General features: G+C 37.3%; 1 protein-coding gene across 2 annotated transcripts in view; it reads left to right on the forward strand.

Annotated features, from left to right (window-relative positions):
- Nucleotides 1-27,734, forward strand: part of LOC129000737 (fibronectin type-III domain-containing protein 3a) — a 115,157-nt gene that overhangs the window by 32,376 nt on the left and 55,047 nt on the right. The window contains exon 1 of one of the 2 annotated variants that reach the window (XM_054427711.1): nt 9,980-10,182. The exons of the other annotated variant lie outside the window; for it this stretch is intronic. The gene's annotated coding sequence lies outside the window, so the exon portion shown is untranslated. Of the gene's footprint in view, nt 1-9,979; nt 10,183-27,734 lie in introns of those variants that run through there. 2 annotated transcript variants of the gene reach the window in all.

Genomic DNA, 27,734 nt, shown 5'->3' on the forward strand with positions numbered 1-27,734 from the left:
GGTGACATGAGCACCAAGCTTTGTCGAAATGGGCACCAGGCTTTGACGAAATGAGCACCCGGCTTTGGCGAAATGAGCACCAGGCTTTGACGAAATGAGCACCCGGCTTTGGCGAAATGAGCACCAGGCTTTGGTGAAATGAGCACCAGGCTTTGTTGAAATGAGCACCAGGCTTTGACGAAATGGGCACCAGGCTTTGACGAAATGAGTACCCGGCATTGGTGAAATGAGCACCAGGCTTTGTCGAAATGAGCACCAGGCTTTGTCGAAATGGATACCAGGCTTTGACGAAATGGGTACCAGGCTTTGACGAAATGGGCACCTGGCTTTGACGAAATGCGCACGAGGCTTTGGTGAAATGGGCACCAGGCTTTGGTGAAATGGGCACCTGGCTTTGACGAAATGAGCACCAGGCTTTGGCGAAATGAGCACCAGGCTTTGACGAAATGGGCACGAGGCTTTGACGAAATGAGCTCCCGGCTTTGTCAAAATGGGCACCAGGCTTTTACGAAATGAGCACCAGGCTTTGACGAAATGAGCACCTGGCTTTGACGAAATGAGCACCAGCCTTTGGCGAAATGAGCGCCAGGCTCTGACGAAATGAGCACCAGGCTTTGACCATTAAAGTTTTATATTTTCTGTGCTTTGACGAAATGGACACCCTGATAGGATGAAATAGTCTAAAAAGTATTTACAAAAATTGTTATAGTTCGTAAATATTTGTAACTTTAAACTAAATGTATAAAATCTCCTGTACTGCGTTTGGTCCAACCTTAAACCCATTTATAAGGTTCAAATTCAGAACAAAAACAATCTTTTGAAATGAAACCAGTACAGTATCGTACATGTACAAAGACAACGCCAATCTTAACTACACCCAGGATCCATTTGCAATATAAAACTGTACAGCTCACTGTATGAGATGATGTAGCGTTTTTATAGACTTGCCATTTCGTCGTAGGAAACAGCTATTTGCTAACGAAAGGATTTTGCAGAGTACAGATATCTGATTTTCTCGTCAGCATAGTTGTCGTGTTTAACCTGCATGCTTATACTTCCACTTTCAAAGTTCTACATGATTCAATATTCAACCTCCAGGTAATTATAGACAAAACGCACTGTGGTGTGGTTTTTAACGTATAATCATACATGTCAAGGAGTAGTACGTCATTAACACTTATCTCATAAGTAATTCAATAATCAAAGTTTGGCAAAGAAGAGATTTAAACCAGGTACGATCACGATGACCGAATACGAGAAAACTTACTTAAAAACTATTTTTAGGGTGGTTTGAAAATCAAACGAACCCAATTAGCAGTTCTGATCAAATGGTTAACTCTCAAAACAGTAGTTACATAAAGTGTGATAAATTTTTCCTGACTTATTTGACACTTGCACTTATTGACTTATTATTATTTATTATTTATTATTATTATTTTTATTATTTGACTTATTGGCTTATTGCACTTATTTGGAGGCAGTTTTACCCCATATAACCCCTATAAAATTCCGTTCTCATAATCCGATCATGCTGGTTCGCGAACTTTTTCGAATAAACGTAGGTTTACACGTTTGTACCAGATTTCTTCGAAAATGGATGATTTTTGCGGATATACATTTGAGCGGATGTTGTTTATGGCCTCTGGAGACATCAAAACCAAAAAGTAAATCGGTCCCGGCTCCAGTTCATACCATGAGATTAACGTTAGTAGCTTATTTTCTATATGGAAAATTCTCTAAAAGTCCGATATTTTATCCGAACTGTTCGGATAGTCAGTTTATCCGAACAGAAGGTCGAGTTGTCGGATAGCAGATGATCTAGACACCAGGAAGTGCAGGTGAAAGCAGGAACTAGCTGCAAGTGCGATGCAGTCTTCCTGGCTAACTCACTCAATCTTCTACTGAAGGATTGTTGTGACTTGGTGTCAACACAAACACTTCGGGCACATTGCCGTAATTACTTACATTGTGACGTCTATGTCTCAAAATAATGATAATGATTGAGTATTTGTGGACAACTTGAGTCACTTAGTCTACAGGATTTGTTTGACTCCGCGTCAATTGACCCAAGTGACATGCCGGGAAACATAGATGAAAGATTTCAGTGATAACTGAGAAAAAGTGCGATCCACTTCGACATCTCCGAGAATTGAATTTTCTATGAGGTTTTGTTTGGCTTAACTCACCAAACTATAAAAAATTAACATGTCGGATACAACGAAAACCCATTATTTGAGTTATCTTTGCATTTAGCTTTATTCACTCTTTCTTGGGCCATTAAACTATCAGATATTGACATTCTGGATACAAAGATGAAAGGTTTCAAATATCACTAAGTACAAGGGCAATTGGTCGTATAGTCAAGGAAGTTAAGTTAATACTTTTTAACGTTGAATTCACAATTAACAGCTATACATTATTGCACTACCGTATAACTCTAGCGTTTTTCAGTTTCATTTTTTCTTTTCTTGCTTTTCTCCTAATATGCATATGTAATTTCCAGGTATGCATCTTCAGAGGTCTTTATGTAAGTAGTCTCTACACCTTGCTTATCAAACCTGTACAACTGTGATCAGTGATCAGAAAATTGTTATAGTAATAATGAAACAAACAGATTATTATTATTCTAATTCCTCTTCTTCAAAATGTCCAAGTTTCGAAAACAGTTCTCGTAGCATTATTTTCAAACTCACGTAGCAATTCTTCTCTTTTCAAACAGTTTTTGGCGGCTTCCAAGATGAGTGAGGCCCCGGCCTAACGCTTCTGTGAGGTCTGTAAGACTGTTTTTGTTATTTTGTGAATGAAAAGGCTCGAGGTGGCGCCCGCAGTAGAACAATAATAACATCTGAGAATTCTACGCAAACGGTCAGGAAAGGACGGCGGTCCCTTCCAGTGAGTCAGGAAGAATTGTTGGAAAATAGTCGCGGTAGGTCGAATTTTGAAAGAAACTTTCCTGGTTACTTTTGCATTGTGTTCTCAGCCAAGGTATTGCACAGTGTATGTAAATGTATAAAACACGATGATTTCCATATTTTACCATGTCCCATCTCTTCTCTTACCTGGAGATCAATGAAAGTCACTTTACACTTAAGTGTTTGAAAAAAAATTGTATTTCTCATAATAAACTTTAAACTTACACGTTCTTGAATCGGTTGCTTGAGAAAGATCAAAAGTCATGTTTTAACCCATTTCCATAACAGTATTTTGTAAATACACAATTTAGCTGAACAACATAAATCACTCAACCTCAAAGCATTTAAGTTGAGTTTAGTAAAGAAACCACATAATAATTATGGCTGTTTTATGTTTTACCGTTGTTGTATTATTTTACTAAAAACGAATTGTTTCTCAAATAATCAATTCATTTAAACATGCAGCTCAGTTGTGTATCCAAAGTGTTTCTTTTGATAATAAACGAGAGGTCGACATTATTTCAATCTTTACAGGTATGAAGTGAGATAGAAAACACTATTTATATTTAATAGCGTCTTCTGTCTTTACATAACACCAACAGATATCGAGACAATATACATACCATCTTAATGGCCTATTATGGAGATAAGTAGCAAACAGCCCTATGGTGTCACATGTGAACAGTTTGGTCGAAGTAGACTTCCCTGTGGTTTGATTTGTTTAGTTTCCTAAAACTGTGCTACTTTTCTTGACACAATTTTAATTTTTGTTTTTAGGGTGAGTATTGCATGCACGTTTAACGGATTTCCCGAATTTAATATTGATTTTGTGTGTTTTAAAGCGACCGTTATTTTGTATGTTAAACCAGCATATCAACTTCCCAAAAGCCTTTGATTTTATCATTGGATATAAGCTACTCAGTGGTTAAATATGGATTTATTTGAAGAACGGTAATCGAAGCGTAAGTTTGAGCAAATATCCCTTATGGACATTTAACTATTACAGTAGGTCTCACGTAAGACCTGGACCTGGACCCGGGACCGATTTACTTTTTTGTTTTTAGGTTGACAGATACCAAATACTTTTTTATTTGATATTCAACCAATATCAAATCAAATAACCATTCCCGCCCAGCAAATAAAAACACATTTTAAAGTCTCACTATATTCTTGTAGGACTATCCGCTATATCCGTGATTTGCACGGGGGGGGGGGGGGGCGGAAGGAAAAAGTTTGGTTCATCAAGTCTACACCATAAAAAATGATACAGTGGAAAATAGATTTTAAAAAAAAATGCACCGCTTTTGTCATATATTCAGTACAATATTTGTAGTGGCAATGGACGTATGAAACTGCGTGATTAACCTTTGTAAAGGTAAGCTGACCTACATTAAATCGTATTTACTAAAATACCCCCGCCGCAGCAAACCTGCCGACTAAGCGAATTTCCATTTGTCTGAATTGATTTTCAGTTAAATATATTTTAATAACATTAGGTTTAACGAGTACCTAGGTTTGCTGCTACAAGGAAACTAATAAAGTGTGTTTTTGAGTAAAATATTGATAGCTTAGTACAAAATAAATAAATTTGCCAAGTTTGATCGAAATATATACATAAACAAGCAAACTACAAAATTTGACAATATTCTCCATAAGAATAACATGGGAATTTTAAATTTACTATTTTTTTAATTTTCTCCGTTACTAACAATCGAACAAAAATACTTTTATGTACTAAATTATTTGTTTTTTTAAGCTCTTTAAAAAGGTCTAAAGAGAAATCGGGAAATTTTGTGTTTTGAGGGTCAAAAGTGAGAAAAACCAATTTTTACCCCATAAAACCCCCCGTAAAGCCCCGTTCCCATGGTCCGATCGTGCTGGTTCGCGAACTCATTCAAGTTTATCCCGCTTTACACCTTTAAACCAAATTTCATCAAAATCGGACAAAAATTACTCAAGTTATCGCGTTCACGGACGTATATATATATATATATATACATATATAAAAATTTGAACGAATGGTGTTTTTGGCCTCTGGGGACATCAAAATGAAAAAGTAAATCGGTCCCGGGTCTAGGTCTTACCGTGCCACCTACGGTAATAGCTACTTCCCTATAGGGAAATTCGCTAAAAAGGAGCTATATTTAAATAATGTTGCCTCAGGGTACACTGCAAATTTTTTGTGGCCAGGGAGTTTTATTTCAATTCAAGCCTATCCACATTCAACAGGAGTTAATTAAGCTTTAAACAACAAAACGCTAATTTTTACCGAATATTGTAGTCAAACAGTACAAGCAAAACTACACGACTTTAGAGCAAGTATAAATTACAGTTTTTCAACCCCTGAAATGCTTTTTAATTTCATGGGAAAATCCTTACTTACATGTGAGGAAAAAGCTAAGGATTGTACTTACATGTAGAGAAAAAAGTGCTAAATTATTTACACTTTTATACCCTGTGAAAAACATTTAATTTTTTCTGTAAAATGTTCATACTCGCATTAACGAAGTACAGTACACAGTTTCAAATAAACAGTTTCACATTCAATACAAGTGTATGAAGTTCACAAATAACACCTCTGTCCATCGTTTAGCAGGTTCGCAAGTCTAGTCGGTTATTTGCATTTCAAAGAGTTGTTTACTTGTCGATTATGTTGTTTGTTTTGACCAATTCCCTTAGTTAAAAGCCAGAGCCTCCCATAATTAACATTGAAAAAAAAAACATAAGGAAATACGATTATTCTTTGTATCATTATTTTGTAACGGCTACGGAATATATTATAGTAAATTGTTACCTTTGTTCTATACAACAGATTTGGATTCCCGCAACACACTGTATGGCACAGTTTTACTTTTTTACAGTAAGTGGAAACAAACACTCCCAAGTTATTTTGAAATTCAAAGAAGCTCTACACTTAGGTGAAAAACACTAACACGGATCTTCGTGTATACGATTATGATTTATTTATAAATAAGGCCCCTCAAATAACTTTTATTTTATTTAAAACCGCCTAAAGAGACTGTATACTAACTCCAAAATTCTTTAAGGAACGTGGGTAAATGGCCTACCCAATCCCGATCACGTATTGGACAACCATTTCAGAATGGTAGAGAGGTGCACTCAGAAAAGACTTTTGGAGACCAAGATAACCTCTAGCCCTAACCTTGTCCAACTCAAAGTTTACGCACTTATCCAAAGAATGTCCAAAAACTGCTCCGGTTGGCTCACCACATCACTCAATGTAACCTTATGACAACGGCACGTCATGGAATTGAAAATTTTCATGGGTTGGAATATTTTGTCGAGTACGTGCTCAAACCTTTTGACTTTAGAAATTGTTGTGAGGGTAAGCAAGGGACAAACTACAGTGACATACTTCGACGTGAGTTCTCCTCAACATTGATGCACGATGTACACTGCTCAGTACTAGATGTGCAATGGTAGAACTGGTAACTGGTAAGTGGCGGTTGCTTGACGGTGACGCTGACGGTGTCGGTGTCGGTGCAGCCAGCATACCGTTACACAAGCTACGGTTGCAACATGTTCGCAAAGTGACCCAACTGTAACCACAACTCCGCCGTTCTGCTACCACTGTATCAGCTATAAGCTACAGAAGCTGCACTAGCGATAAGCTAAACTTACTGAACCAGCTACACAAACTCCACTTCTTGGACCTACTGCACCTTACCTTGCGGACCTGATGAACTATACATTCTGCCTTTTAGGCCAGCAACACATATATATCTCGGGCCTATTATACCTTACATCATATTTCTTGGGGCAGCTCATTTACATTATATTTTGGCTTGATCGCTATGCCTATTTTCTATTTTCTGAACCAGTAACACCTTAGATTTTACTTCTTATGTCATTCAATCTTACATTAAGTTTCTGAACCAGTTTTTCAGTAGCCCCGTGCCATCCAAAATTTACATTCTAACTCGGACTCTTGCTAGGCCACTTATTAAAAGTAGCATAAATTCTATATAATCAACGAAAAGGCACTCTCCAACTTGCAAGACGTTATATGTACTGTATATGTGAAATCTCTACACATTTCTACGTTTACCTGACTGAAGTATGACCTGAAGTCGCTATGTATACTTCAGGAAATTATTTTCTGTTAATGTATTAGTACCTGGAGACCGAGCTTTGCTCGGGGAAAATCATTCCCCCACTCTGCGATGCCAGCCTTTACTACTTCCTTCACCATTTCCTACGTCATTGTTTCCCTCCCTTCTCATAGCATTTAAGTATTAGAGATGCATTAATCTAACTGACACAAACGGTTCCTACACTCTGCGATGCTAAACTTTACTACTTTCTACGTCGTGGACATGTTGTCATCTCTTTCCACTGCATTTTAGTATTTTAAATACATTAATCTAATTGTCAACAGCATTTCCCACACTCCGCACTGCTAGCATTTACTACTTCCTTCGCCACTTCCTACGCCGCTGACCTATTTCCCTCCCTTCCCATAGCATTTTAAGATTGTGGATACCTTAATCTAATCGTCATAAACAGTTCCCACACTCCAGACCGCTCACCTTTACTGCTTCCATCACGACTTCCTACGTCACGGACCTGTTTCCCTCCCTTCCCATAGCATTTTAGGATAAGAGATACCTTAATCTAATCGTCATAAACAGTTCCCACACTCCGGACTACTCACCTTTACTACTTCCTTCACCGCTTCCTTCGTCACGGACCATGTTTCCCTCCCAGCCCATAGCATTTTAGGATAACAGATACCTTAATCTAATCGTCATTAACAGTTCCCACACTCCGGACTACTCACCTTTACTACTTCCTTCACCGCTTCCATCGTCGCGGACCATGTTTCCCTCCCTTCCCATAGCATTTTAGGATTGTAGATACCCTAATCTAATCGTCATTAATAGTTCCCACACTCCGGACTACTCGCCTTTACTACTTCCTTCACCACTTTCTACGCCGCGGACCTGCGCCGCTTCCTTCGTCGCGGACCATGTTTCCCTCCCTTCCCATAGCATTTTAGGATAACAGATACCTTAATCTAATCGTCATTAATAGTTCCCACACTCCGGACTACTCGCCTTTACTATTTCCTTCACCACTTCCTACGCCACGGACCTGTTTCCGTCCCTTCCCATAGCATTTTAGGATTGTAGATACCTTAATCTAATCGTCATAAACAGTTACCACACTCCGGACTAATATTTACCACAAAACTAATAACAACAATTAAACGAAATAATCTGCTTGGAATAATTCAGTAAGGCCACCAGAAATTATGCGAATCGGTGTATTGTTAATCAACGCTTAATGGTATTCATCGGACTCCTTTTCTTTTGTACTGTCTTTTGTAAATAGGCCATATGTGCATGCGCAAGCTGAGGTGCCCGTGGGTACAGAACGTCTTAAAATGTAAACAAAATGACAATAATGGCGGAATGTTTTCTCATAAGGCCCATGTTAAATTTTCAAAAGTTTGTACTCATATTATGGCAAAAATAGATTTTTCCTGGCTATACCACTGGTCTAGAACTTATTTTTGACACAGAACTTAGTTATTCCGTGAATATAAACGTTTTTGTTAGAGCCGATTCCCAGATCGAGTTGACAAGTATTCAAACTTTACTCGTATTATATATAGGATTGGTCAAAACACTGTTGCCAACTGCAATCTTTAAACAATTTAAATCTAACCAATTAAGAAAATTCCTAGTGACCAATTAGTTTTCTCCTGATTATTTTTAATCTTTTCCAAACTCCTAATACGTGTCCAAACAGAGTTTGTCAAAAACAACTCATTATTAATTTCGACGCCTTTACGTTAACTAATGAAGGAGTCTTTAGATGTTTGTGTATAAAACTAGATTTTTGATTTGTGTTTAGACTTGATTTAAGTGGATTTTCCTGGGAAGAAGCTATTACCGAAGGAGGTACGGAAATAAATTACTACTCATTTTTATGTCCCGAATTGTAACACAAGCGTACAACCAACTTAACAATGAAAAAATTTGTTTTATTGCCCTGAATGATCTAGGGAGAGAAGGAAATGTATGTGATTTGATTTGTATCCTAAAAATACATCAATATAGATACAGTGATTAATATTACATTTCTGCCTTTCACTGTAGGGGGTTCCACACTTTTGTTTCAACACTCTATAACATAAAAAAAGATAATTCAAGGCAACTGTCAAAAAGTTATTTTTTCGTCGTTCGTTTGGCCGGGGCCACACTCATCTTATCTCGCTGAATTTTTTCCACGGGCGTTACCCGTGGGTTTGAGAGATACATTACGGTATATGGGGCAGGCCACACTAGAGTAAAAACGTCCGTGAACGCGTTTGTCAGTCTCGCTGGTTTTACCAGCGAGACTGACAAACGGAATTGCACGTGTATTCTCTACTAACATTCCACGGGCGTTGCACGTAAAACTAGTCGCGGGGCATTGCGGCTTATGGGAGTGAACACACTCATCTTATCTCGCTGAACTTTTTCCACGGACGTTTCTAGTTTTAACCTGTACAGAGAGCGTGGAAGGGGGGGGGGAGTGCGTATCACGGACACGGACGATTTTTATTGCCAGTGTGGCATGCTCTATCAGTCTCGCTGGTTTGCCCGAAAAACTTATCTCGTAAGACGAGTGTGGCCACGGGCAAACTGTTTCACGTGCGTCGCACGTGAAAACGGAAAAAACAGTCTCACTGGTTGAAAATTACAAGTGTGGCCCCGGCCTTTAGAAAGCAAACTGTCCGATGATAAACGAGGGCCAAGTGAGTAACAGAATTCCAGAAACGCAATTATTGAGTTGAAAACATCCCAACTCCCGCAGGTTTCTGATCTCAGGTAGTTTTGAAGGTTCAATGGAACCGCCCCTACACCTACACACAGTGGCGGTAACGTATTGAGGGTGCGTCGCGTCGCCACGTTCCATTCATGGGGTGCCGCTGCGTTCATTGACTCGGTGTCCGACCTTCTCACTTCGGCAAACTTCGTGAGTGTCCGTCGCCGCTCGGCTCACTCCGACCAAATCCGTAAACCCCCGTCCCGTCGTCGCTCGGCCAGCCACGTCAACGCACTCAGTCCGACCGTAATATTCGCTCAGTTCCAAACGCGGACAACTCGGTTCGTCCTCGCGAATATCATTTGTGTTTGTTTATTCTTAGGTTAACAGTTTGTATTTATTACTTGAACAAAGTGTACCAATAACGTGGTCTTGTGTAAGTTTGGTTTTGTATGTCAGTGATAATACTTGAGGATTTCCAACTTGCCGCTCGGTGAGTAAACTGCTCTTATCAGTTTGAATTTGTCAAAAAGTTCTTATCAGTAGCTTCAATTAATTAAAATAAGTTTGATGGCTTTTGGTGAGTTATTGAATTTGGTTATTTATGTTAATGGGACGAATTTGTCAATTAAGATGTGTTTATAGTTTTTTGCGTAACACATATTTTTATGATTTAAGGTGCAAACATGCTCTTTATGATTCTGAGCTAAAATACACTGATCTCTTCATTTTCTTAATTACTATTTGGAGTATGTTATTGTTTATGTTTTTCGTATTGTAAAGTTTTTAAAAGTAAATTTTTTTCATCATATTGTTAGGTACGTCAGTTACAAACAATTTGAAATCTGTTACTGAAATCAATTACAGTATGCATAATCGGTTAGAGTTTTTCGAATGTGAAAATGTTAAGTTCGAAACACACTATTAACTAGGTCCTACAACTTGTATCGGTTCGTTCCTGAATACACTAGTACCAAAAGTTAACGAATTAATGGTTGTTAAATAATTCTTAATCAAATTTCAAAATAAATAAAAGCCGCTTTCCTCAACTATTCGTCGCAATAAAGCTTTTTCTTAACCCTACCTTTATATCCTGAAAGCATAGTAAACCTGTTTTGCTTAACAAATTCTTTTAGCAGGTGTAAAAACTATTTAAATGATCATATACAATCTAATATACTGTACTTTTATATATGATTATTTAATCCACTTACTTTTGTGACACTTTGTACAAGCTGGAGTTGTTCTGTAAAACGTTAATTTTGTATTGAATATTTTGAACTATCCTAATTATCAATGCTCCTCTAAATAAGAGATATTTAAAAAAAAAATGGCTGATAATCTCTAAATATAAATAGAAAAAGTAGACGGCCATATCGATGGTTATATGCACAAACATTGTATGTCCAATTTTTTTCACTTTTGACATTTTTATATATTTGGAAAGCTGTAGTCTTCATCTTTCAGATCACACATATTGTATGTCCATATTACAATAGGAAAAATTAATATAAATTCTCAAAATAAAAGTGTTCACTTTGGTATGGTGTAATTTTATCCTGCACACTTGTAGCATGTCCAATGATTGCAGTACCAGCTGAACAGAGAAAAACTTCTTTAGAGCACAGATATAGTATCTTTGGACTTGCAATGATTGTGCATGAAAATACAAGGCCTACTATCTCTGGTATTTGTTTTTCATCTTGTAGTATGTCCAAAAATCTGATGATCTCAAGTGCACTCTTATAGTATGTCCACATTTTATTTTACAATTAGGTTAGGTTTAGGACATACAGCATCTGTGCACAACAGAACATAACACCAAAAAAGAATCCGTGAATTGGCTAAAGGTAAAGTGGTTTGGGTTTTAAAAAGCAAACCCCTTTGAAATTCTATACAAGTACGAACTTAACAAGGAAATAGAGTTTTTGACTCTTGATGTACGAATGGATCCCGAGACGCCATTTGTCTGGGAACAACAACTTCTCAGTCCAAAGTACACCGAGCCTATTCCGGTTTCCAGCGCCAAGAAAAAGGATTTGATGTACCTACTTAAAGCGGGTGTAATCCCAGAAGCATTCACGCATTTTGTCACTGAAATCCCTAGTTCCGCATCGGCAAGAGATATTGTACTTTACGTCATAGAGGAAGAAGAAGGAAACAAGTCTCTCACTGAAGTTACCAAAAAGAAAGAAGGAAGACGCAGTAGAAGAGATGTTAGGGCAAGAAACCAGAAAAAGAAGTAATGTAAAGAGAGTTTAAGAAAACCAAGGAGGCTAAAAAACCCAGAGAAAATAAAAGAAATTAAAACTTCATAAGAAAATAAAGTAATGTGTCTAAAGGACAACACTGTTGAATAAACCCCATAAAGACTGACTCAACAAAATACAGTTTGTACCACGATTACTAGAAAAAACCCGGTATGGATCATAAACATAAACAAAATGACGTTGTTGGCCCGAATCCTGTACTAATAGCATTGAACATATGTTTTAGCAGTTCCATTTAACCAATGTTAAATCATGTTTATTTTCGGGCCAAAAACGTCATTTGTTTATGTTTATGATCCATACCGGGTTTTTTCTAGTAATCGTGGTTTGTACTGTATAGGTACCATTTTACAAAAGGCACTACCTGATTTATTTAGTGCTTTGTTTAATGTTTCGTTGAGGCCGATTTGTGTTTAAGTTTCTAATAGCTGGTAGGCCAAGTAATTTTTATTTTTAAAATGTTAAAATAAAAGTAGTCTACAATGTAAGACAATAACAGTCATGGGCGTCCGCAGAATTTGGAACAGGGGGCAACCCCAATATATAGGTCTAACGAACCTCCAGGGGTTCGGGGCCTTCCCCAGGAAAAAATCTGAATATATAGTGTTTTAAAACATATTTTTACGCTATTTTGTAATACATAAATCCAACCAAAACAAAATATAGTACATTGTGCATCAAGGACGGTCACCTGAGGGAGTCGTTGTTTTTTATGCCAACATTAACAATTAACCAAACAATTATAAAGAAAAAAAATTATAGTTGAATAAAGCCTAGATAACAGCCAAGAAAGTTTATGTTTTGTTTTCTGAATAGTTTTGTTAAAGTATGAAAGTATACAACGTATAAAAGATTTTTACATCTGTTAGTCAACTACTAATTTGATTTAAACATCAATTTAAAACATTTTTTAGACATGACCATTTTGAACATACTTTTATAAATTCCTTAAAACCCAAGTGATCACAGAACATTATGTGTATTAAATTTATTTCTAATTTTTTTTAGCCAGGGGGCGCCCATGATAACAGTTGTTTAAAATTTTCATTCCTTACTAAAACCATCTAGGGGCAGTTTTTGTATTGCACACTCGTAGCATGTCCATAAATCTGCGCGTTCAGAAGTGCACACATATAGTATGTCCAACATGGTTTGATTTACAAATTATTTGTAAAAATGTGGCTTGAATAAAGATAAAACTATTTATGTAGATGCATTTTTAATAAATGGGGCCAATACAATTTATTTATTTCAAACATTTTTCAGTTTTAGTTTAAGTTTCCCCCATAATACAAATTTTGTTTTTGCGGTTTCCGAAAGTTTACCAAAATGGACATACAACTATTGTGCTTATAACCATCGATATGATCCTCTCCAATACATTTTTCACCTTATGCAAGAAACTTAACAGCCTTCTCCAAGGTTCCTGTCATCTTTTAAACCTTATTGCTCGTTCTGGTCGATTGATTTTTATAGCGTCGTCGCATTAAACTTTTAGATCCTTATTGTTGTGAAGGATACGGCGCTGGTAATTATTTTTAACAGCTGTGCGAATTCCTTGGAGTGGAAAACCTTGATCGACGTAGAATGTATTGAGAGAGACGATAGACCTTCAATATCTGCTAATTCAGTTGCAATAAGTGTTTCCGGATAAATAAATGAAAAACAATAATTGATCAATTTATTTCCCTCCGCGCAATTTATTTCCAGTTTCTGGTCGTGCCTTTCTAACTATAGGTTATCATACATAATATTGATTCATTGAATAAATTATGTTTGATTTGATTTGATACGCATTTTTAAAATTTGTGAATTAACATTTTTATTTATCCAGTATTAAAAAATATTTACCATTTATCCTAGTTCATGTAAAATGCCATTATTTATTTATACCACCATTCTGTTATGAACTTTATCCTTGCTTCAGATTCGATAAAATTGGATCCCATTTGGTATTTATGTTTTAGCAGCACTGTATAAAAAGGACAGTTTTAAACTAGAATGGGATATAAAAGGCCTAAATATATGCAAATTATCATTTGTAACCAATACGGTGTAAGCAAAAAGAAAAAATTGAACATGCTAAGAAAACAAACATTTATGTCGTCACAACACAACATAAATGATGTAAAATGATAAATACAGTAGTTTACACTTGACTTGTATTATTATACGACAATGCTATAAAGTAAACAAACAGGATTATGTTAATTAAATAAAGATAACAATAACTAGCCTAATTTAAGTATTACTATACGACAATGCTATAAAATAAATAAACAGGATTATGTTAATTAGATAAAGATAACAATAACTAGCCTAATTTAAGTATTATTATACGGCAATGCTATAAAGTAAACAAACAGGATTATGTTAATTAGATAAAGATAACAATAACTAGTCTAATTTGAGAGGGATGCATTGCACGACGTCCAAGTGCGCCGATGTTCAATAATATTATTCAGTGCCACGACGTCCAAAACATTATTTTTGAGTTGTTTCACGCTGTCCAATATAAAATAGTTTGACTGTTTCACGATGTCCAAGTGCCACCACGTCCAAACGTACAGTACCTAACTGCAAAAATATAGTCTTTCTACAAGCATTGGACGTCATGGATTGGTTGTCGTGTAACAGCACATTTTATATTCTTTGGAAAAAGTATCAGTTGCACGACGTCCAAAGCCCCTGCTATGCCTGTTGCACGACGTCCAAAGCCGCTGCTATGCCTGATGCACGACGTCCAATAGCTCAGCGCTGTTGCACGACGTCCAAAGCCCCTGCTATGCCTGTTGCACGACGTCCAAAGCCGCTGCTATGCCTGATGCACGACGTCCAATAGCTCGGCGCTGTTGCACGACGTCCAAAGCGCATGCACACTGTCAGTACTGTTTTACCGTCTTTATTGGATACTAACCTAAACTAACCTAACTTAACCTAACCATGCTTCGTATGCAGGAGCTTTGGACGTCATGCAACAGCACTGAGTTATTGCACGTCGTGCTACTGGCTTAACAGAGCTTTGTACGTGGTGCTAATGCTAAGTTTTTCAAAAGTATAAGTGCGCTGTTGCACGACGTCTAATTTTATGACGTCCAAAGCTTGTAGAAAGACTATTTTTTCAAAGTTACTGTACTTTTGGACGTAGTGGCACTTGGACATCGTAAAACAGTCAGATATTTTGTATTAAATGTCGTGCAACAACTCAAAAATTATGGTTTGGACGTCGTGGCACTGAATAATATCATTGGATGTCGTGGCACTTGGACGTCGTGCAACACTCCCTTAAGGGTGTGTGCAATGTAACATCAATTAGATATGATATAACTTCGACAATGATGATCTGGGAAACGTGTCATTCTATTTAAATACGTGATGAAAGAAATATATATCAAACAATTAACTACCTATACAAGAGAATAATTTAAAAAGTAATAGTAAGTTATTATGGCCAAAAGGCCACTATGTTGGCTTATTTTGATCGTCATTGCGGGATTGATTGATCAACGGACGAAAAAAACACGGGTCTTGGTTTTATCAATGTTCAACTTTTGCTAGATATTTGTTGTTTGACAAAAAATTAACAGAATATTTAACGATTGTCATCAACGCGTGGTAGTATCCAAAAATTATTAACAGCTCACAATTCAGAAATGTAATAGTAAACTTTATCAAAGCCTCGTTTAACTATTAACATTAGTAAAATTCAAAGCTCGGTTAACGATTAACGTATATTTGTCTAGTTACACATGCAATTAAGTAAGATAGATGCCGTTGATCGATTGTATCAAAGCGCACAGCTCAGAGCTCGGTTGACAATTTTATCAAAGCGCAAAGCTCGGTCACCCAAGAATTTATCTGCGTTAAAAACGTGTTGAAAATAAAACAACTTAACTAACCATACATTAACCGTGCCATTATCGCGTGCAAATTAGTTCGTTGTAACTCAAGAACATATTGTTCCTTTTATCTACCTCGCCTAATTTTCTAATGGTATCGCTACTTAAAATTCAACAGTTAAGGTTTAACCTTCTTATCTTTTAAACTGCGTTTATTTTAACATTTTATCTCCAAACAGTTGGCTCTTAATTTGCTGATTAGTTCCATGTTTTCCGTTTAGAGCGATATATTTTAATTACCGTTTAACACTTTTACCTTTGCATATATATCAAACATCCCCACTCTAAAATAGGAATATTGCATGGTTTTTTTCGGTTTTTCGAATCTACATTACTGCTTTGACATAAAATTACTGTGCGGAATCAATTACAATCACGTTTAATTCTCTATCCATTCTTTCCTTGGTAGTTGGAACTTCATAGACAAAAAATAAAATCCACATCCTTGTTATTTGTATACAGTCATCCAAAAGTGACGATGACTCTTTCGTAAAGAGATACACTATTATTATGTTTGATTCCATCATGGTACAATTCTTTGCAATCCCCAATATGGGATTTCGCTATGTTATAATGCCCAAGCAGGCCTAATCTACCACTGTAACGTGTAAAACAGCACAAAGATTAACCCGATTAATATGGAGGAAAGTGTTATCCTGAGATGTTACAAGTTTTCATGACGCAATCTTTTCTTCTTCCCTCCAAGATTGTTCAGTAGTTCCCTCCCAAAACGGCGTCCCTCCTGTCATCTTATCCCCGTGGTGCGGGACTCCCGGTTGTATAAGAGTTAGTTAACTTCGAAGGTTATCTTTGTTGGATGGATTGACCTCGGTCGAGCCACATCTAATTGTGAGCATCTGCCATGTCGAGCAATGCCGCACAATGTCTGACTATCTCGCCTGATCGAAATCGAGCCTTTTTTACACTAATTAAATTTGGGGGGTTTCTTTCTGTTTTAACTCGGTCACGTCACTCTTGTTTCGTTGGTTGATATGGGTATATTAATTTCTATACTCGTTTGCTTTGAATTACTGTACTTTTCATATAGATGAACGTACTTTAAATCCTCGTACCACTACTCATGAGTTATATGTATATCTCATTGGGTTTCGAACATTAATTCATAGTTTATGGTTACTGTTGTTAAGATTCGTGTATATAAATTACGTCTTATGGATGTGCCGGAATTCCCTGAGCAATTATTGTATTTATAATGTATCATATAAGCGAAAATAAGACTACAATGGCTTTTTCAGGAGGGACATATCCGATTCAGTACGTATTTATTTCATAAGTAGACCTACTGTACATCTTTTGCTTGATAGGTCCTCAATCGTATAAGATGGATCTTACGATGTTTGTATAAGATCGCTTGGGAGACGGTCAGAGGAGTGCATGGAACCACCAAGGTGCGGAATTACGAAATTGTTATATAAAATCTATTGGTTATTTTCTGGATTTGATCCCGGGCCACCCGGAGAGAAGTTTTGCGCTTTAACACTAGACCAACAGAGCCCCATTTTATAATTCTTAAAATAGTCCTATCTCTGTCAATATTTGACCAATACCATTACATTTCTAACCGTATAGCCGAAAGCGTTAGCTAAAACCCCTGCACTTTGGTGGATTTTGTATTTCCATCTAAATTTGTTTTATAATTATGAATTTTGGATGAGTTAAAAACATATTTTCCTAATATTTTAACGTTACGGCGTTTTGCGTTTACAATTCTAGACAGTTTCAAAGCTATGGTGCTATGAGTATAAAACTAACATTAAACTGCAGGGATACGTTTGGAAGGTTTTCAAATTGAATGTTACAACTAAAAGTTTAGTTGAGGACCTAACCTATATATTTTAGACACAACAGCACGACCTGTTTATTGTGTTATACATAGTTTCGTCGTCATCTCCTCAAGTCGTCGAGCCATTATCATTTGCTCGCTGTCGTGTACAGCCTACTTTTATAAGCGTATCAGACCGACTTCGCTGCCCTTTCCTGGTCCCCTAGCCTTGCTGCGACCTTTTATTGTGCCTAAATGTCAAGCCGTGGATTTATTATCCGATTCGTCATGCAGCCGCGCTGATCCTTAACTCTACATGTTTAAATAGCGATTCTTGTAGTAAAGTTAGCTCATGCTAGAGTAATGTTCATAGGCCTATACATTGTGTGGAAGGTTGATTTTATAAATTTTTATCAGTCTCGTCTAGTAGTCCCTGAATTGGCACTACAGAACATAATTTATATGTACGAGTTATTTATGACATGGTGTTTATAAAAAACTTTACAACTTCAAAGAACCATAAAATCTTAATTTTTCCACTTTAGACTATGGATAATATCACTACAGTAGATAATTTATATGTAGGATTTATTTATTACACGGTGTTAATAAAAAACTTTACAACTTCAAAGAACCATAAAATCTAAATTTTTCCACTTTAGGCTATGAATATCAATCAACTTCTAGGAGATAACTTCTTTCAAGTTTTGCTACATAATAAGGAGTTAACCTAACATCAATGTGTTTGCCTTAGCGTGTGTCATTTCCTCCACCGCGGCTTAACTTTGCGCGGTCGAGGGACGAACTTGAAAAGCGGAGAGTAGAACAGAAACAGAAAGAAAGGACGATGGATTACATTTTAAAGCTAAACTAGAAGCTATTTTTACCGACATTGTTATAAGGCCACTGTCGGATCAATTACAGCAAAGAGGCTCTTAACTCTTTGGACGCATCGCCAATGATAAGACAGGTATTCGCTATATAGGATTCGAGGATGGAAAGGATTTTGGTGTATGGAAAGCTCTGTTAACAACTTAAGTTACCAACTCCAAAAGGATCCATAGATTATGTCTTGCCAGCAGAGCAGTTTCTTCGTAACACAATACGACCATTCTCAAGTTGTTGGTTGAACTTCACGGTAAGCCCTATCCAAACAATAAAAATGTCTGGCAACGTTTAGATAAGAAAATATCAGCTTTGAAATATCAATTCCATCGGCAATACTCTCAATTCAATCCAGAGTGTCGATTCAATGTCCTCAACATCACATTCACCGGTGTAGAACAACTTCCAATGCTTCCCGCGAATACCACGTAGTTGCAGTAAAAAGACTCCAGCTTCACTCTCTGTTGCAGCCGCTCTAGGTTTTCCCCGATGGCGACACCAGTGACTCCTACGTCATCGTGTTACTCCACTCTTGGGCAACCCCCGCCACTGCCTCCATCACCTCCGCGACGACGAGGAGGCAGACGCCCGCCCCCCGTTACAACACGGGGAAATATGTCGTTGATTATCCTGTAACTATTGCGACTACTTGCGGAATTAAAACGTAACTCGAGAATGTAAAAATTGCTTGGAGTGTCTATTAAATGTCTACCTGTTGTAATGTGTAAATCGTTTGATGTGAGAACCTCGCTGATATTCTCTTTACCGCTATTATGTATATGTTAACTTTAAGATTGCAATAACCAAGTTGCATCTCAAATGTTTGAAGGCGAATTTGAAGAGACTCTCGATGTAAGTCTAACTAGCCCATTTCCCTCATCGGGAATAAGCTATTAGGCCCTACCGGCCGTCTCGTGGTAATATCTAGACCCAGGACCGATTTACTTTTTCGTTGTGATGTCCCTAGAGGCAAAAACACCATTGGTTAAAATCCACTTGTATTCCATATGTTTAGGTCCAATGGTTCGAGTTTATAGAAATTTTAGACACACGTGAAAACCTACGTTAATAAAGAGTTCGCGAATTAGCATGATCGACCTATGGGAACAGGTTTTACTGGGGTACAAAATGGGGGTTTTTCAAATTATTTTGTAGAGCTTAAAAACCGAACAATTCAGTATAGTGAAGCATTGTTAATAGTTGCAGATAAAATTTCAGATAACTTTACAGACACAACTCCCATATTATTTTTTTGTAAAAGACATGCCTAAACTTTGGAAACTTTTTGAGATTAAAAAGTAGGAATAATTACTCTCATCTAAATCACGTTTCATACTAACATTTATGTTTCAAATCACTATTTTAGTATACTTTCTCACAATCGACCCACAAAAGAGGTTTCTAGTTTAAACAGCGTTCAGCTTAGGTAACAGTTGATAACCGTGTTTAGTTCACACAACAGACCAAAGTTCAGTCTGCAACGGAGCATCTCCGATCAACAACTCCCACGAGTTTCATTTTCACACCAGTCAGATTAAATGTTAAATATTTAACTTTACATTTGAAATTTTAAAACTTTTACAATATCTAACAACTTTACAAACACCCTGCGAGGTTGGAAAGTCAAACCTCAATTTCTCCAATTCATTACCATATCCATTAGTCCGCTATCCGATTGGAGATGAATCGCCGGAAACTGGGAAAAGGAATTGTGAAGAAACGCGGAACGACGGTCGCGAGATCCCTGGTTCGATAAGACGATTGTTGGGAATCGAAGACCCTATTTCCACAGACATCGTTACAATGTGTAGTTGTACAACATTTCCTATGTGGAAATTTCAGGATGTTAGAAAATTTGAAATGTTCGAATGATAACCATGACATGATTTCATCTTATTTCTGGTACCTTACGTTACGTGGCAAATGATGAAGTTATACGACAAAATGTATAGTTGTACAAATGTCACTATGTTAAGCATGTTTGTTGTAAACTGGCGTTTGCCGTTTGTATGAATAAATAAATAAAAGTTCATTGCAATTATTACTAATATTAAACTTAACACAAAGTGAAAGTTTCTTTATAACGTTTTAGTTAAAAAGTGCTGTACAATTAAACGCATTTTAACATGGTCCTGAAGTTGAATCCTTCAGTACAAGAAGAATCGTATTCAATTGATGTTAGCAACTAGAGCGAAGCATGTATTGAATTCCTAACTATGTCAGATGACGTCATCAAGTACCAGGAGAGGTTAGCGGTGTCGGCGTTGCAAAAGAATGATCTGGCATAGATATCGGATGACTACATAGGCTAAGAGTATCAGGAACTCTCCCTGAAAGCCATGTAAACAGAGATGGGACCAGGAAACTTGCATCGGTATAGGGAGGTCCAGTCAACTTAATAATTACTTGGTGACTTGGATGGAACTTGTTTGTGGGTGTCAAGACTGATGTATTTTCTAACGGAGCTACATTGACGAAATCATCATCAAGAGCAATCCCTAAATACCCCAAGTTGGCGTTATGGAACCTGGAAATGTTAATCCCTGGTAGTGCTCTATAAGGATCCTGTGTACGCCGGTGTTACTTTGCACCAGGAGAACACGTCATTGCTTTGCCTAACACATATCGGGGATCAACCGCATCAGGAATGAACTCTCGAGCAAACAAAAATAATTCTATCATACCGACACAAGTTTTACCAACGCCGTTGGTGGATTAACCCTAACAGGCGTATCCATTATTTAAGCATCTAGATTAACCTAGTGTTTGCTAGACGTTTCTATATTAACACCAAGAGTACAGATAGTCCGACCCAATGTACCATGTACTCTTCCGTATTAGAAACAACTTTCGACTCCAATAAAATTTACGTAGTGTCCCACCACAAAGTGAACCGAACACGTAGACACTCGTGCTACTTCTCGCCTCAGATTTCCAGCAGTTTTCCTCCACTCTGCAGTCTGCACTCTGCTGGTTGGTATGCGACGACGACCTTGTCGCTGGTCGCTCTAGTGGCGTCGGCCCCAACTACACTCCAGCTCGACCAGTCGTCCCGTCCGGTCATTCGGTCATTACACACCCTGACCAGACCAACTGCCAGTAGAAGAAAGCTCAAAATGTGATTTTCCCCAAGATATTTTGTTACTAACTACAATGTGTGTTGATTTGGTGTTTATCGTTTAGTCTACACATGTATAGGCCTTGTTATCATACTTCATTCCACGAGGGTAGGATAGGTACTTCAAGGTGAAGTAAAAAGGTGAACGTGCAGATTTGGCAAAATGTCCAAACATGCATTTTGAAGATTTAATTGATCCCTTAAAAATTTTAAAGAAACTATTGTTTTTTTGTGTTTTTTTTAAGTAACCAAGGTACACAAGATGGTACACCTAGGTGGGAGTAGTCAACCACACTTGAATCACTGAAATGATCAAATTAGTTTTGAAATTGAAAAGTTGAACATTTTTGTTTTATTTTGATAATCGAGAAAATACATGAAGAGGAAGCCTACCTACATGGGATGAAAGGTCTTCAATAGCCTGCCCAACCACTTGAAGATCTTAAGAAATCAAGACTTGAAGAGGAAACTCAAAGACTGGCTAATGGATCAACCATTCTATTCTCTAAAGGAATTCTTTGATCAAAATTATCAAGCAAGATGAAAGTTCAAATAACAATCTATGCATATGACACTATTGTATTTCTTAAAGAAATCTCAATAAAGATAATTGATTGATTGAATACGATAACAAGTGTAAATTGTACGCGTCACAATTAGTATTGTGAGTGTTTTTATTGGTTTTTTTTTTATTCGATAGCCATAGTTTAGAGTAGTTTGTCAGATTTAGATTCAAATTGAAATCCCTTGATTTTATTAACTGTCTGTAACTCTTTACACATCGAGTGTTTTAACAACTAAATACACCCTCTCCACTCCAATGCTAGTTAAGGTTTACGAGGTGTAGTTGTTGAAATTAAACCAAAAACTCTTTAAACCACCAATGTCTGTTTCATCAATAGGTGCAGTGGAAAATAATGTATCCATGCATTATGGTGAAATCCATTAATGTAGTATTTGCAATTTTTACCGTAACTATCCGAGGTTCGAATTACAATACGCGCGTCCAAGGTAACCAAACAAACCATGATTCACCGGACATGATTCACTGTTTCCATGAGTCGGCTTTCCGTCTTGCGATAGCGTCTCAGAGACAATAGTGGCTTGTGAACACGGTGTAGTAGCTGACGATGGTGTAGTGCCAGTGTGAGAGGGGAATTACGTCATGAGAAGGTCCGCGAGAGAAGCTTCACACGAAAAAAGAAACTATAACTCTCGTCCGAACATTGTTTAACTGGCCAGCAGATTGTAAATGCCGATATGACATTTGGAGGCTGCACTAGCAGACGCTTGACCTGATTCAGTCACGCCGCTACTAACAGTCATCACTTTCAAGGCTTAAAGATCTTCGCAAAGAATGAATTCTGTTTAGACTCAAATCGCAGTACTGTAGCACTCATTTGCCACTGCACATGGTATACAAGAGGAGGATAAAGTTCCTCTTTAAATGCAATCCACCACGATTTACTGAAAATATACTATGTTTTTTTCCGATTTCCCCTTTAACTAATTAGTTACGCAAGCCATATTGAACACAAACATTAGCTCAGCAATGAGTCATGTTCAAATAAATAGAGTATATGTACATTAATTAATTAGTTCAAAGAATCCTAATCAACTATCGCAATAAATCCTCATTAGATTAAAATTCATACCCGTGTAGAAACAAACACATACTCTGCAACAACTACTGTTGCTTCAGAAACACAAATAAAATAGTACCTATGTTCTAATGTTATACTGTTAACAGATTTGTCTGCATTCTCACTATTTGATCTCGACGAGTTTTGATGTATATTTTGTACAAAATGTAGGAGTTAAAAGAAGAATATTTCACGAACAACGAACATTTGTTACTCAGGTGTGCCATTATACAAAGTGTCTGCAGTAATATTTTCATCACACCGTCGATCACTAACTGCCCGAACTAGCTATTCTTGGAGTATGCAGACTAAACAGGTGGGTCTATCGCACTTCATCAAAGAGTCGACTATTTTTGGTTATCGATTCCTTAAAAGCATATATAAATGTAGTCATAGATGACGAATGCAGTATGTACAACGGTACAACTTACACAATAACTATACAACTTTAGTTTGCAAAAGGGTGTCTTATTTTCTCTAAGTCCTATCAAAGTTCTTCTTTAAACGCACTCTGTTGGTTCCCCGCAAGTTCTAACGTTAACCTTTCCTGAATAAGCTGATTTTAAAGTCATTTCGCTTGGATGTGTTCGTACCCCTACAAAAAAGCTGCAATAATGTGCTAGTTTCGAGTTAAAATTAAAGGAGTCTCTTCATTCTTCCAAAGATTCATCTCTCTTCCAACGGTTCATTCAACATTCCCGCAAAAGTCTATCAAAACTGGTTTAAAGGCCTATCTGATCTCTTCAAAGTTTTAACTCAACTCTTCTTTATCTCCATTGATACTAAATATACCATTAAAACTCTTCTTAATTAATATCCTTTTCCAAAGTGCCTTTTCCACAAATGGTCCTTTATAACTCCTCTAAATGTTTTGCTAATTATATATAAGTATTACGCTAATACTCCTTCAAATTCCAAATTTATTCTTACAGTCCTTTTATAAACACATCCTCATAGGCATAGACACTCCTAAGGCAGTCCAAAGCTCTACCGTATGTCCTTCTGAACTCCTATGGTCCTTCTAACAAGGTACTAGCCGCTCCTTGAACTATTTACTAATACACTCTTTCGTGGTTTTTTTTTTACTCGGTAGACACTCTATAAGGTAAACATGTTTAACCGTCATCCATGACATCTGGAGTACGGTAGTTGAATTGCTTAAGTAGTTGGTGCACAGGGCTGAAAGACTATTCTGGGAATACACCGATGAATGTTCCCATCAGACAATAAGCAGACCAGACCGGCCTGTAGATAACTATAGTAACAACATGGATAGTTAGGGGCATCTTATTACAAGTCTGTTAACCTGGGAGTCTATAGTGGAACTCTGTCTTCTTTGAGGTTTTACGCCATGTAGAGTGTTGTTGAGCAACAACACAATAATATTTTGTACGTTTCTTTTCCTGTCTTAACTTATATTTATTTAGTTTACAACCACGAAATAATTGGACATCAAATTACAAAGCATAAAAATATTTCTAAATCACCAATTAGGCTAGTGCTAAATATTAAAACATAAATTATAGTTCATTCAATGTCCATTCTTGAAGTAATTACTTCCAATGCCTGAAATAACATACAATAACCAAATATTCACGTATTGCATAGTGAACATTGAGTTTTAGTTTAAACTATATAATTAATAAACTAACCAAATCTACGCTAACACAGTAAATTACCAACGAAAATATGTAACAGCGTAAAAGATGATTCAGAGAAAGATTGAATGCAAGCCCCCACAATACAAGGAGCGTGTCTATAGATACTATCGTACGTACAATAACTTGTTCTATAGCCATGTTGTCCAGTTCTCAGAACTGTTTTCGATTTGCGCCAAGGACTCGCATAGCGATCACAACGTATGATAATGCATGAAACACTGTGTAGTGATTCCAAGTAAAATTAGGCGTTACGTGACTGAAGTACCGGTAATATGAATTAAATTAAATCTTAGAAAAATACAACTAGAAAATCTATAATACACAAAACTGTATACAATAATAATTAAACACAAGGAGTATGTTTAATCTATGTCACAATGTACAAGTTGGAGGTATTGTTTAGATAATTATTCCACAAAGTCCATCTATTGACGTCACAACAATGGCCGATGCCACTGTTCCGCCAACTCAAACAACAATCTCGGGTGCAGTTCAAGTCCTACTTTCCCTCGTCTGTCTGGAGCGAATCCGGCATTCCGCTTCTATACTACAATGTACAACACAACAAAGTCGCTTCATCTCATTTTAGACCAACAATTGGGGAATTTGATTCGTTTTAGGTTCCAAATGAAAGTGTGGGCTCCAATGGTTTGAACGAGCTAATCTGAGAGTTGTTGGCTCTTCGAAAACTTTTTTTAAACCATACCTAAAAATACTAAGTGTTTGTTTATTGTCAAAAAGCACAACAGGCAGCAATTCAACAGTGTTTTCCCCAGTCAACGAGCCTATTCCCTTTTCGCTGTCTTACTTTCCAGTGTGTAGTTATTTGTTTACAACTAAAGTTCATTTGGGTCTTGGACCAGCGTCTACTCATTGGTTTAACGATGCCTAATTTTGGTTTTAGAATATTAAGGATACATAATAAATCAAAAGGCCTCCTAAGAAAAAAGATATATTTCGGATATCGTAATCGTTGCTCTAAACCACGAATACTAGAAAAATCGTGCTCTAAACGTAGAGCAAAGGTAGAGCTGTAACCGTAAACAAATGTTTTTATCTTTACATTTTATATGATTACTAGCTGTACCCGCGGGCTTTGCCCCGTTTAACTTCTTAATTTTCAAGATGAGCTCGTTCACATGGCTCAATCACGTCCTGGTTGAAGTTCGTTCGCTACGCTCACTCACCTTTAGGTTGGAGCTCGTTCGCTGCGCTCACTTGCCTTCAGGTTAGCTCGTTCGATACGCTAACTCACCTCCAGCTTGAAGTTAGTTCGCTATGCTCACTCACCTATTAGTTCCAAATTAGCTGTTGTCATAAATTAAAAAAAAAAATTATAGTGCTGCACCCTGTTGGTAATCCTTGTAACTTTAATGCTAGTGAATATCATAGAACAGAACCAACTTGTTTAATTGAAACAGCTGTTAAGATTCATTAATTCCTTTTAAATATGAAAAATCATAAGGTTAACATGGGAAACTCCAGAGCCACTGGGGCGGAGCCCGAAAGCCCGATCATAATAAAAACTACTTAGTTTTCCTATTTAATGCCCAAAGAATCGGCGTACCGAATTTCAGCCTCCTAGGTAAATGGGAAGTGGGAGAATTAGTGATGAGTGAGTGAGTGAGTGAGTCAGTGAGGGCTTTGCCTTTTATATATATAGATAGATACGAATTAGTGATTAGGTGGTTGGATTTTGAACTTTAAAAAGAGAATATTGGACTTGAGGAAATATCCGGTGTTTTACCTTATCTCTTATCATATAACTACTGTAATTTACACTATAAGAAACATGAGAATAGAATCAAGTCTGAATTCAGGGTCTGCGGACTCACAGCTTACACAAGACTACAAGAGTCTCCAGTCTGGCGATGCTAGGAATGAGATATGGGAAGTGTTTGTTTGGATGGACATCTAAGGTTACGTAGCGCTTATCAGACGTCTGGACTGCCCGCCTTGGCGCGAAAATAACCGAGTGCTGATATAGCGCGGGAAACAAAGCGTTCTGAGAAATCCACTACAGCGAATTCCACGTCAATACTTCAGTTTGATAACCTGCTTGTTTTTCAAGCATTTAATTTAACGAACATTAAGCTGGGTTTTCCTAGGCGCGGAAGCGGAGAGCGGAATTGAAATTAACATGGCATTCCGCTCCGCTTCTAGGAAAACAGTAACATTAAATTGCCTAAGACAAGTGGAGTCCGCTCTCCGCGTTCCTCTCTCCGCTCGCCGACTCCGCCCCTAGGAAAACCCGGCTTTTCCCGAACTAAAGAAATTTAAGAGTTGCAAAAGAATATTTTACAGGTTTTTGGAATAAGGAACTGCTCATGGATAAATTAGGATTTGTGGGTACGAAGAATTCAATGACACGTATTCTGCGTTTTGTATCCTTGTGCTATTATAGTATGCGATTTGTTCATATAATTATCAATTGAGATAGGGACGGGCTTGGTACGTATTTTAACCTAAATGAATGACGGATGAGTGTAGAATGGAGAGTGTAGAGTGTGATGCCTTGTGTCGCTTTATTTTAAGACTAGAAGTTTAATTTACCAGGACCATTGAAGCCCAATAATAAAAAACACTTGGGTCCAGTTTAAAACAATTAAGAAGCTGCACACTTTTCTCAGGATCGAACCGGTGAACTTTTGATTGATAGGCGAGCAGCTTTTCTCAGGATCGAACCGGTGAACTTTTGATTGATAGGCGAACAGCTTTTCTCAGGATCGAACCGGTGAACTTTTGATTGATAGGCGAGCAGCTTTTCTCAGGATCGAACCGGTGAA

The sequence above is a fragment of the Macrosteles quadrilineatus genome, unplaced genomic scaffold (assembly GCF_028750875.1).
Source record: "Macrosteles quadrilineatus isolate MER2022 unplaced genomic scaffold, UCM_ALF_1.0 Scaffold_8__2_contigs__length_117827958, whole genome shotgun sequence".
In the NCBI taxonomy this organism is placed as follows: domain Eukaryota; kingdom Metazoa; phylum Arthropoda; class Insecta; order Hemiptera; family Cicadellidae; genus Macrosteles; species Macrosteles quadrilineatus.